Source organism: Pinus tabuliformis, chromosome 6 (genome assembly GCF_031772625.1).
Source record: "Pinus tabuliformis cultivar Carrire ecotype Pingquan chromosome 6, CPIR1, whole genome shotgun sequence".
NCBI lineage: Eukaryota > Viridiplantae > Streptophyta > Pinopsida > Pinales > Pinaceae > Pinus > Pinus tabuliformis.
In genome coordinates, this window is record NC_142292.1 from 1,938,183,010 (window position 1) to 1,938,192,741 (window position 9,732).

Here is a 9,732-nt window from a genome sequence, read left to right on the forward strand (position 1 = left end):
ATTCCCTGGCTCCTGCTATGACCGAGTGCTCGAGCTTCCCCTTCAGGGCCCTGTAACCTCGTCCTTTTCCCATTCTGGGGCTACTTTGGCCTCTTACGCGGTCTCCATGGGTCTCGGTCGATGTGCTTTGACCGAGGTCCTCATCATTCCAGATCGGCTACCATGGCCACTGGTTCAGGGTGTTTTTGATACTATTTTGGATTTCTTTAGAGATTTGTTTGACCTGATTCAGTCATGGTTCTCGACAGTCTTTCTATGGAACTAATTCAGATCACTAAGGGATTTTCTTTTTTAGTCTCTTACTATTGTTTACTAGCATTCTAACCCTATATCAGTCAAATTTCTAACCTCCGTAAGTTTTCTGGTCATTTCCACTGGTCACAGGAACCAACTGCAACAAAGACGAAAAATTTTCAGGGACTTGCCGCCCGAGAACTGAGGAGTAGAAATCACATTTTTCTGCCCCAAAAGTGCAATCTAGAGGTCTAGAGTGCATTTTCTGGCTAAAAAAGTGCGATATCCCCCCTAAATAGGTCAGTACTTATGATTTTAGGGATTCTGGGATTTTTTCTGATCTATTTCTGGGTTTTTCCGAGAGTTGTCTGCTAGGTTGATTGACCATTGCTTTAGCCTTCTTAGGCCTTGATCTACTTTGTTTCACTTGTCAAAGTGGAATTTATCCCCTTAGGGCTTCTAGTACACTTCCACCTTTATAGGAGGAGTTTAGTTGAGTAAGAAGTTTGAGTTTTTGTAGAGATTTCAACTATATTTTCCAGATATGTACCTTGTTTAGTCAATTTCATGTTCTTAAATTGTAAGCATAAATTATCAACCAGGGAAAATAAATTGACGAAGTACAACTGCAATGTATGTGAAAGAAGTTACTTATGTCGTTAAGGTGTTTATGTTATGGTTAATGTCTAAATCTAGAATTAGTATGGAGATGATGTTACTATCTATATTAGAGTATTATCTTTGAGATTTGTTAATTGATTATTCTAAAATTAATCCTAACTGCATTGAGCTTTGTAGAATGGTGGAGTAGTGGTTTCACTCTCTTCAATGAATCTACTCAATTAATTTTTTTTTAATTATTTTTGGATTTTATGCTGCAGCTAAACAAGGCTAGTTATGAAAGCATGGAATGATGTGAAGGAGATCCTACTTTATCGAATTGGAAAATGAAAGATGCTTGAATTCAATTGCTAAGAAGATACTGTCACTCTTAACTACTACAACTTCTTTCAATGCAAAAGTAAAACAAGAACTAGATTGTTAAGCTATGAAATAACTAAACTATGAAACAAAATGACTGAATTATACTAGGTACATGTCATGCCATATGGATCTCTGTTGCTGAACTAGGCTGGTTTTTTGGAAGGTTTTTTGTCTTATTTCATCAAGCTCATTGAGTTGTCCCATCCTTTGCTTTTGTGCTTCTGATAAGTCAAGATCCAATTGGACTACTGTTTTATAGGTATGGATCTGGAATTCTATTGGAAGTAACACCTGCTTCCCATAAACAATTCATAGGGAGTATGTCCTATAGTACTTCTCCATGTAGTTCTATAAGCCCATAAAGCTTCTGGATGCTTTTCTGCCCAGTGCTTCCTATGTAAGTGTACAGTCTTGGTAAAAATTTCTTCAATCACCTTGTTTGTAGACTCAACTTGTCCATTAGCTTATGGATGGAATGGAGTGGACTTCCGATGCTTGATTTTGTACTGCTCGACAAGCTTTTGCACTAATCTAGATGTAAATTGTATTCCTTTATCATTAAAAATTTCTCCTAGAACACCAAAACGAGTGAAAATATCCTCAAAAATAAATGAAAGTACAACATTTTCAGTAGAAAAATGAAGTGCTTTAGCTTCAACCCATTTAGTGACATAATCAGTACATACTAGAATATACATTTTTTGCTTTGAAGGCGGATTGACTGGACCAACAAAATCTAATGCCCATTTTTCAAATGGTTCAATGAGTACCTGAGGCTGCAATGGCATTTCATTTGAAAGAGTAGGGTTTCCTATTCTCTGACGACTATCACATCTTTTAACATATTTCTTGGTATCCTTGAAAATGGAAGGCCAACAATATCCTAAAAGTAAGACCTTATAAGAAGTTATTTTGTTAGAAAAATGTCCTCCACATCATTCATCATGGCATGCTTTAAGTATTTCTAGTATCTCATCTTCTCGAACACATCTTCTGATGATGAGATTTGGTCTTGTTTTGTATAATTCTTCATTTATCCATGAATAAGATGTGTTGTTGTGAACTATTCTCCTCTTTTCTCTAAGAGACAAATGAAATGGTATTTTCCCTATAGCTAAATAGCTAGCAATATCTACATACCAAGGTGATTTAGTAGATATTGCAAAAAGATATTCATCAGGAAACTTATCCTCCACAGGTTGATTATTATTATCATTTTTAATTCTAGATAAAAAGTCATCAATTATGTTTTGTTTTTCAAGTCTATCTAGAATGGTGATGTTGAATTCTTGTAACAATGAGAGCCATATGGTTATTCTTCCATTAGTGATCAGTTTATTCATTAGATATCTAATGGCAGAATGGCATGTGTGAATGAAAGTTTCATATCCAGCTAACTAATGTCCAAATTTGTTAATGGCATGAACTATAGCTAAAAAATCCTTCTCAGTTATAGTATAATTTAGCTCAGTTGGAGTTAAGTTTTTACTGGTGTAATAAATTGCATAAGGAGTAAGGTATTTTTTCCCTAACACAGCTCCTAAGGTTGCATCTAAGGCATCAGTTGATATATGGAAAGTCAATTTCTAGTTAGGTTCCTTTAAGATAGGTGCTTCAAAAATTTTCTTTCTTCAACGTTTCAAAGGTAGTTTGACAATTAGAACCCCAACTGAATTCATAGTCTTTGGTAAGTAGTTTAAAGAGTGGAGATGCAATTTTTGTGAATTTTTCTATAAATCTTCTATAATATCCAGTAAAACCAAGAAAATTCCTAACATCTCGTTGACAGCTTAGCACTGATAATTTAGAAATGACCTCAAATTTAGATGAGTCTACCTTAATTCCATCTCCTAAAATATGGTGACCTAAAAAATTCATTCATTAAACATCATAAAACATTTCCCATGATTTAATGAAAGATTTGTTTCTTTACATCTTATTAGAACTTTTTCTAAATTTTCAAGTGCTTCTTTAAAACAATCTCCATAAACTGTGAAATCATCCATATACACTTCCACACAATCATGAACAAGACCAGAGAAAATTCCGAGGACTTCTCTTTGGAATGTTGTTGGATCACTGCATAGTCCAAAGGGAAGTACTCAGAAAGCATAAGTTCCCCATGGATAGGTAGATGTGGTTTTATATTGATCTTCAGGTGCTACCTGAATTTGATTATATCCACTAAAACCATCCAAAAATGAAAAATACTTTTTCCTTGCTAATGTGTCCAAGGCTTGATCTATGAAAGGAAGTGGAAAATGGTCTTTTAATGTTGCTTTATTTAATTCCCTATAATCGATACATACTCTCCATTTCCCATTTTTCTTCGAACTGATTAGTAGGCATGAAACCCACTTACTATCTAATATTAGATAGATGAAATTTACATTTAGCAACTTTTGTAATTCCTCCTTAACAATTTCTTTTAGATTTGGGTTCATTCTTCATTGCAGTTGTCTAACTAGTCTTGCAATTTGTTCAATGTAGATATGTTGTATGCAAGTTTTAGGATCAATTCCTCTCATATCAATGTATTTCCATGCATAAGCAGAAGAATGTTTTTGTAAAATTTGTACCAGTTGATTCTTTTGTAATTCTTCCATGTTTTTATTAATATTCAAAGTTTTACCTGGAAAAATTTCTATTGAAGAATTCCCAAATTTCTCCATAGAGAGAAAAGATGCTTGTCTATATTGGGAGATATTCATTTCGGCTACGGTTATAATGTGAGGAAGCTTCATTATTTTACAGTAGATTTAAAGTTTGGCCCTCCTCTCTTACTTGTTCAGTAGTGAAAACAGGTGTATATCGTTATCACCATCATCTATCCATTCCTCACTCTCTATTTCTATTGTTGTTTTTGCGGGTGGGTATAATGTAAATTTCTTTGTTGAATTTCCACCTGAGATAAACATGTCACCTGATCTACAATCAATGAAAGCATCAGCGGTAGCTAACCAAGGTCTTCCTAGGATTAATGGATGTCCTTTGAGATTATTCTTGGGTGTTAAGGCCATGAAATAGATAGGATATCCCCAAGAATCTAAGGATAAACAAAAATATTCTAACACACCATCGGGTTTAATTATAGACCTATTTCCTAATTGTAACAATATTGGTGTGAATTGAAGGTTAGGAAGTCTAAGTAAATCCATAACTTGTTTATTCATTATGTTTATGGCTGCTCCTAGATCGATCAGTGTGTTTGGTATTTCAATTCCATTGATGTGAATTTTCACAATGGGGCTCCCCGGATCTAGGTATTTTTGGATTGTTGTTTTCCCATGATGATATCTACAATTTTCCCAACTAACTGAATTCTTTTTATGTCTTTTCTTTTTCTTCCTGATCTTTGAGTGTTTAATTCCTTAATTGTTTTTGCAAAGATTGGTATTTCTTTTATGGCTTGCAATAAAGGAATTTTTATACAAACATTTATTAATTCATCCATCATATTATAATCAAGCAATGTGATTTTTTTCTACTCCATCAATTTTCAACCTTTTAGGAAAAGGTGGTCTAATGGATACCGAGGGTTGTTCTATAATAGGAGTATTCATTGGAACATTTTCTATTTTATTATTCTCTTTCTGAGGGAGAGAGGTTTCTCCTTCTTCAGATTGATTTTTATGTTTTTGAAGATTTGTCCCTGGTTCCTGAATAACAACAAGGGGTTTTCTTTGCAATACTTTTCCAGATCTCAATTGAACATTATTTAGATCTAGTGTAGTTATTACATAGGTTTGAGGAATTTTCCCTTCCATATTGTAAACAAGTTGTTGTTGTGAAATTTTATTACTAGGATTCAGAAGTGGTTGAGTGGGTAATTGATTTGAATTTTGTGCAAATGGAGTTGTGGATTTTGATTATGAACTTGGACTTTAGGTCATTTATTGGCTTGAGGAATTTGATTAGATTGGGGTAGGAATTGCGGTGGAAAATTAGGATAGGATGGTGAATATTTTTGATATTGATCATAAGCCCCATAAGGATTTTCCCATGCTTGATTCCAAGATTGTGATTGTCGATGAGCCCAAGGCTGCCAAGATGGATTGCAATTATTTTGTGAAGACTGAGAAAATTGTTGTCATCTAAAGCCTTGTGGTTGATTTGTTTGAGATTTATGCCATGGTCTCTTGGAAATAAATTAAAGAGGGTCTACGTGTTCTGGTATCCATTCATTATTAAATACAAACTTGAGACTTGGTAAAGGACATTCCTTAGTTTCATGGTTATCTGTACATATGGCACAAGTTTCTCTAGTTTTTAAGTCTAAAGGACATTCTCTTAGAGCATGCTTCTTTCGACATCTAGGACAAAAAATGGATAATGCAACATTTTCATATTTTTGCTTGTTCTGTATTTTAAGGGTGTCTATTTGTTCACTTAGACTCCCTAAAATATATATCTTGAAAGTATCAAGAAAGCTTCCTAATTCTGCCCTACTGACTATCCCAACTGCATATTTATTGATTCTTGATAAGAGAGGGTCTCTAGGACTTTTTCCAACTCGTGCTTTACCCCTTGAGATATGTACACATAAATCACAAATATCTGTAAATGATAACTGAGAAATATCTCCTTTTCCTATTAAGTTAAGGAGATAGATCGATTCATCTTTGATAGCTTTGAGTAGGAGGGATTTCAAAGTTTCCTCATCCAAATTATCCATTTTTTCTGTTTTAAGATTATAGACAAATCTCTCAACTAGGTCTTCAAGGTTCTCATCTTCCTTTTGTTTCATTTTGAAGACTTTGTCTTTAATGTTATGAGGCATACAATAATATCAATATTCCTCTAAGAAAGCTTCTTTCATTTCTGCCCATGTCCTTATAGAATTCATTCCTAAACTCATGAACCACTTTAATGTTGAATCCTTTAAGGTAGTAGGGAACAATTTCAATTTTTAAGCATCATGCAGACAATCATATGACCTACATAATACTTCAAATTCGAAGAGAAATGTCTTTGGGTCTTCACTTCTTTTTCCATGGAAATTAGGAAGAATAGAAGATGAAATATTTTTCATTGTGAGGGTTGTATCTTCATCAAAAATAGGAAATCCAAAAGGATCTTGATTTCCTCTACCTCTACCCCCTCCTCTATGTCTATCTCTACCTCCTCCTCTACCTCTTCCTCCTCGAATCCTATTTTTCTCACCATTGACATTGTGTACCTCACCTTCCCCTTCTTCAGTCATGACAGATTCTTTAGAACTAGTGTAATGTTCTTCTATTTCTTCTGGTTCCTCTATCACTGGATAGCCAAAATAAGTTTCTTGTTCCTCTTCTTCACTGTGAATTTCTAATTCTTCTCCTAGAATATGTTCACCAGTGGAAGATAGAAAAACTACTCCTGTAGTTTGGGATGTAGGATTTTCTTCAATTATAGTTTTAGTAGATGCAGTCGGTGAAGTTCTGGATTGGATTTCGGATCTTGAGACTTCAGGAAGACTTCGTTGTCCTACAAATGGAATTCAAGCTTTAGTAGGTGGTGTGGAACTTCAAAGTCATGGTGGAGTGAGTGGATTTGTGGGGATTAAACTTCTTCCTCATCCTACAAATCTACCTCTAGAGTATCTTTACCTATGCATATCATGTTTTTAATTGATGATTTTTTTTTTAACTTCCCCGACAACGGTACCAAAATGTTTAGTCAATTTAATTTTCTTAAATTGTAAGCATAAATTATCGACAATGACAGGTAAACTGATGAAGTAAAAGTGCATTGTATGTGCTAGAAGTTACTTATGTCATTAAGGTGTTTATGTTATGGTTAATACCTAAATCTAGAATTAGTATGGAGATGATGTTACTATCTATATAAGAGTATTATCTTTGAAATTTTTTAATTGATTATTCTAAAATTAATCCTAATTGAATTGAGCTTTGTAGAATGGTTTAAGTAATGGTTTTCACTCTCTTCAATGAATTTACTCAATTAAATTCTTATTAATTATTTTTTGATTTTATGTTGCAACTAAACAAGGCTAGTTAAGAAATCATGGAATGATGTGAAGGAGATCCTACTTTATCGAATTGGAAAATGAAAGATGCTTGAATTCAGTTGCTAATAAAATACTATCACTCTTAACTACTGCAACTTATTTCAATGCAAAAGTAAAACAAGAACAAGATTGTTAAGCTATGAAATAACTAAACTATGAAACAAAATTACTTAATTATACTAGGCAGAAAGCAATTGAAATGATTGAATTATGCTAGGTATAAAACAAATGAAATTACTGATGCAGAGATTAATTTAATCGTGAACTCCATTGAATTGCATACTCAAAACATAAAACAGAGCATCCACGAATTACTTCTAAGAAGCAAAAGAAAATCTACTTGTAGTGAGTCAAAGACTTGATCTGCACACAGGGGCCCTCCACGAGGTAGTCAACAACTTTAATCAATGCAACATAAAATGTATGAACCAATATCTATTAATCAGAAAATATTTTGAACAAGATGCTTTCAAAATTACATATGGGGGCACACACCAAAACACAGAGAGACCTTTGTTCTTATAGATTTTTATAATTAACAACATGAGAAATTCAAGCCTAAGTATCTTCGCTACAATACTTATCAAACCAAATCATATCGCTTATTCATCGATTTTCTATTTGAAAAAGAAAATCGATAATATCTCTTGAAACTCAGACTCTGTTCTGGCACATTATCTTGCGGTTGACTGTCATGGTTGACCATGTTGCAGTGCAATTATCTTGATGGATTGGTTCGAGTAAATAGGAGGAAATCCATGAGAGGATCATTCTGTATCTACCCATATATTCCTTTGTTGAGCTGGCGCACTTGAACCTTGTCAACAATGGATATAGTTGTAGATCTGTGGATTAGCTACAAAATCAGGTTAATTTTGTAGATAAATGCAATCTTTAATAAAACAATAAGGCATATGGACAAAATATGAAAAAGATGATATATGTCTGCTTACCTTAACAAAACCTTATATTTATTGCATTTATTTGGATGATAGCAATAGGAAAGAGGAGGAAATATGGCCAAAAAGAGTGTCAAGGTAAAGCAGTTCTTGGACTCTACATTCATGTTTTAGATCTTCAAATATAGGTTGTTTCCATCCAAAGTTTCATCTTAAACCTTGTGTTAGGGTCCTAATTTCGAATTGGCTATGGTTACTCTTGTAATATTGTACATACTTTTGCTTTTTGCAAAATGTTTTTCATATTAAAAAATTAAAAATTGTAAAGAGGGTATGTGCTAAAGAATAATCAAAGGACAAAAAGAAAGAGAAAAATATCAAAAAAGTGAAAAATATGAACCCCAAAAAGGAAATAAAACAGATCATGAAAGTGTGCAAATTCAAATGCCACTACTTTTTACATTACTATGCAAAATAAGATTGTGTGCAGTTTTTTAGAAATGCCACAATCCATGATGGTCAAATAGCTTAATCTTGACTCATTCATGTTTTAAATTTTATGTTGATAGATAGAGAAATAAAGATCTAGCCAAACTATTTAACCTTGGAAGATCAGTAGTTAGGTAGAGAATAAAAATGTGCTCATCAACTGAATCTGAGCCATTGTAAGAATTATAAAGTTAGAATTAGATAGTTTGCTTGTCAAAAGAAATGGAAATAAAGGGTTTGCTAGCTCAAATGCACCTAATAAAGTAAAAAAAAAGAATGTTAGGATAAATAAAGGGTAGGTAGAAGAAAGGTTCCAAATATACAAGGTTGCTCAGTGAAAAGCACATTTATGATGCTTAATCCTATGCTTCATGTACATGTGCATTTATGAGAGTAAAAGGGCATTCACAAGCTTGTTTGACCAACTCCCCCTCATTTGATTTCACCCTCACATACTTACTTACTAATTTCCCCATTACCGCATCATTTCCTATTAAATACCCTTTTTCCCCTCATTTTGATCCTCATCCCTTAGTTTCACAAATTCCCTTAGTAAATTACCTGAAAAAACTCACCCCCTTACCCAAAACCCCTTTTCCTTAGTGTGAAATCCATTCCCCATTGCAAATATTACCCTCCCCCCTTATTAATTTCCCTATTTCCCTTCAAAAACCCATAAAAACCCCCTTATCCTAAGTTTTTATCCCCTCGCATGAGTTAATTAACTCCCTGTTTCATATTTCCACAATTAACCCCTTTTAACCCACTAACCCTTGTTGTAGTTAAAAACCCCGCCATAGTAACCCCTGCTCCCACTTTAATAAACCCGCAACTTATATTAAACCCTAGCTTTATTGTATTAATTAATTACAAATTAGTTGTAATCAAATGCCTGGCCCCACAAATCCTGGCCCCAATTCCCTCCGTCCATCTTGACCATGTGACTGCAGTCTGATCTCCCACCCATAGATCCGACGGTGCGCATCCATATCATGCACATTAACTGTCTGACCGTTAGCATCCCGAGAGCATACGAGATTCGCAGTTTTTCCTGGGCATTGTTCTGCTACATGATAGCCCCAAGCTAGATCGCATGCTGACAAGGAAATACCACCT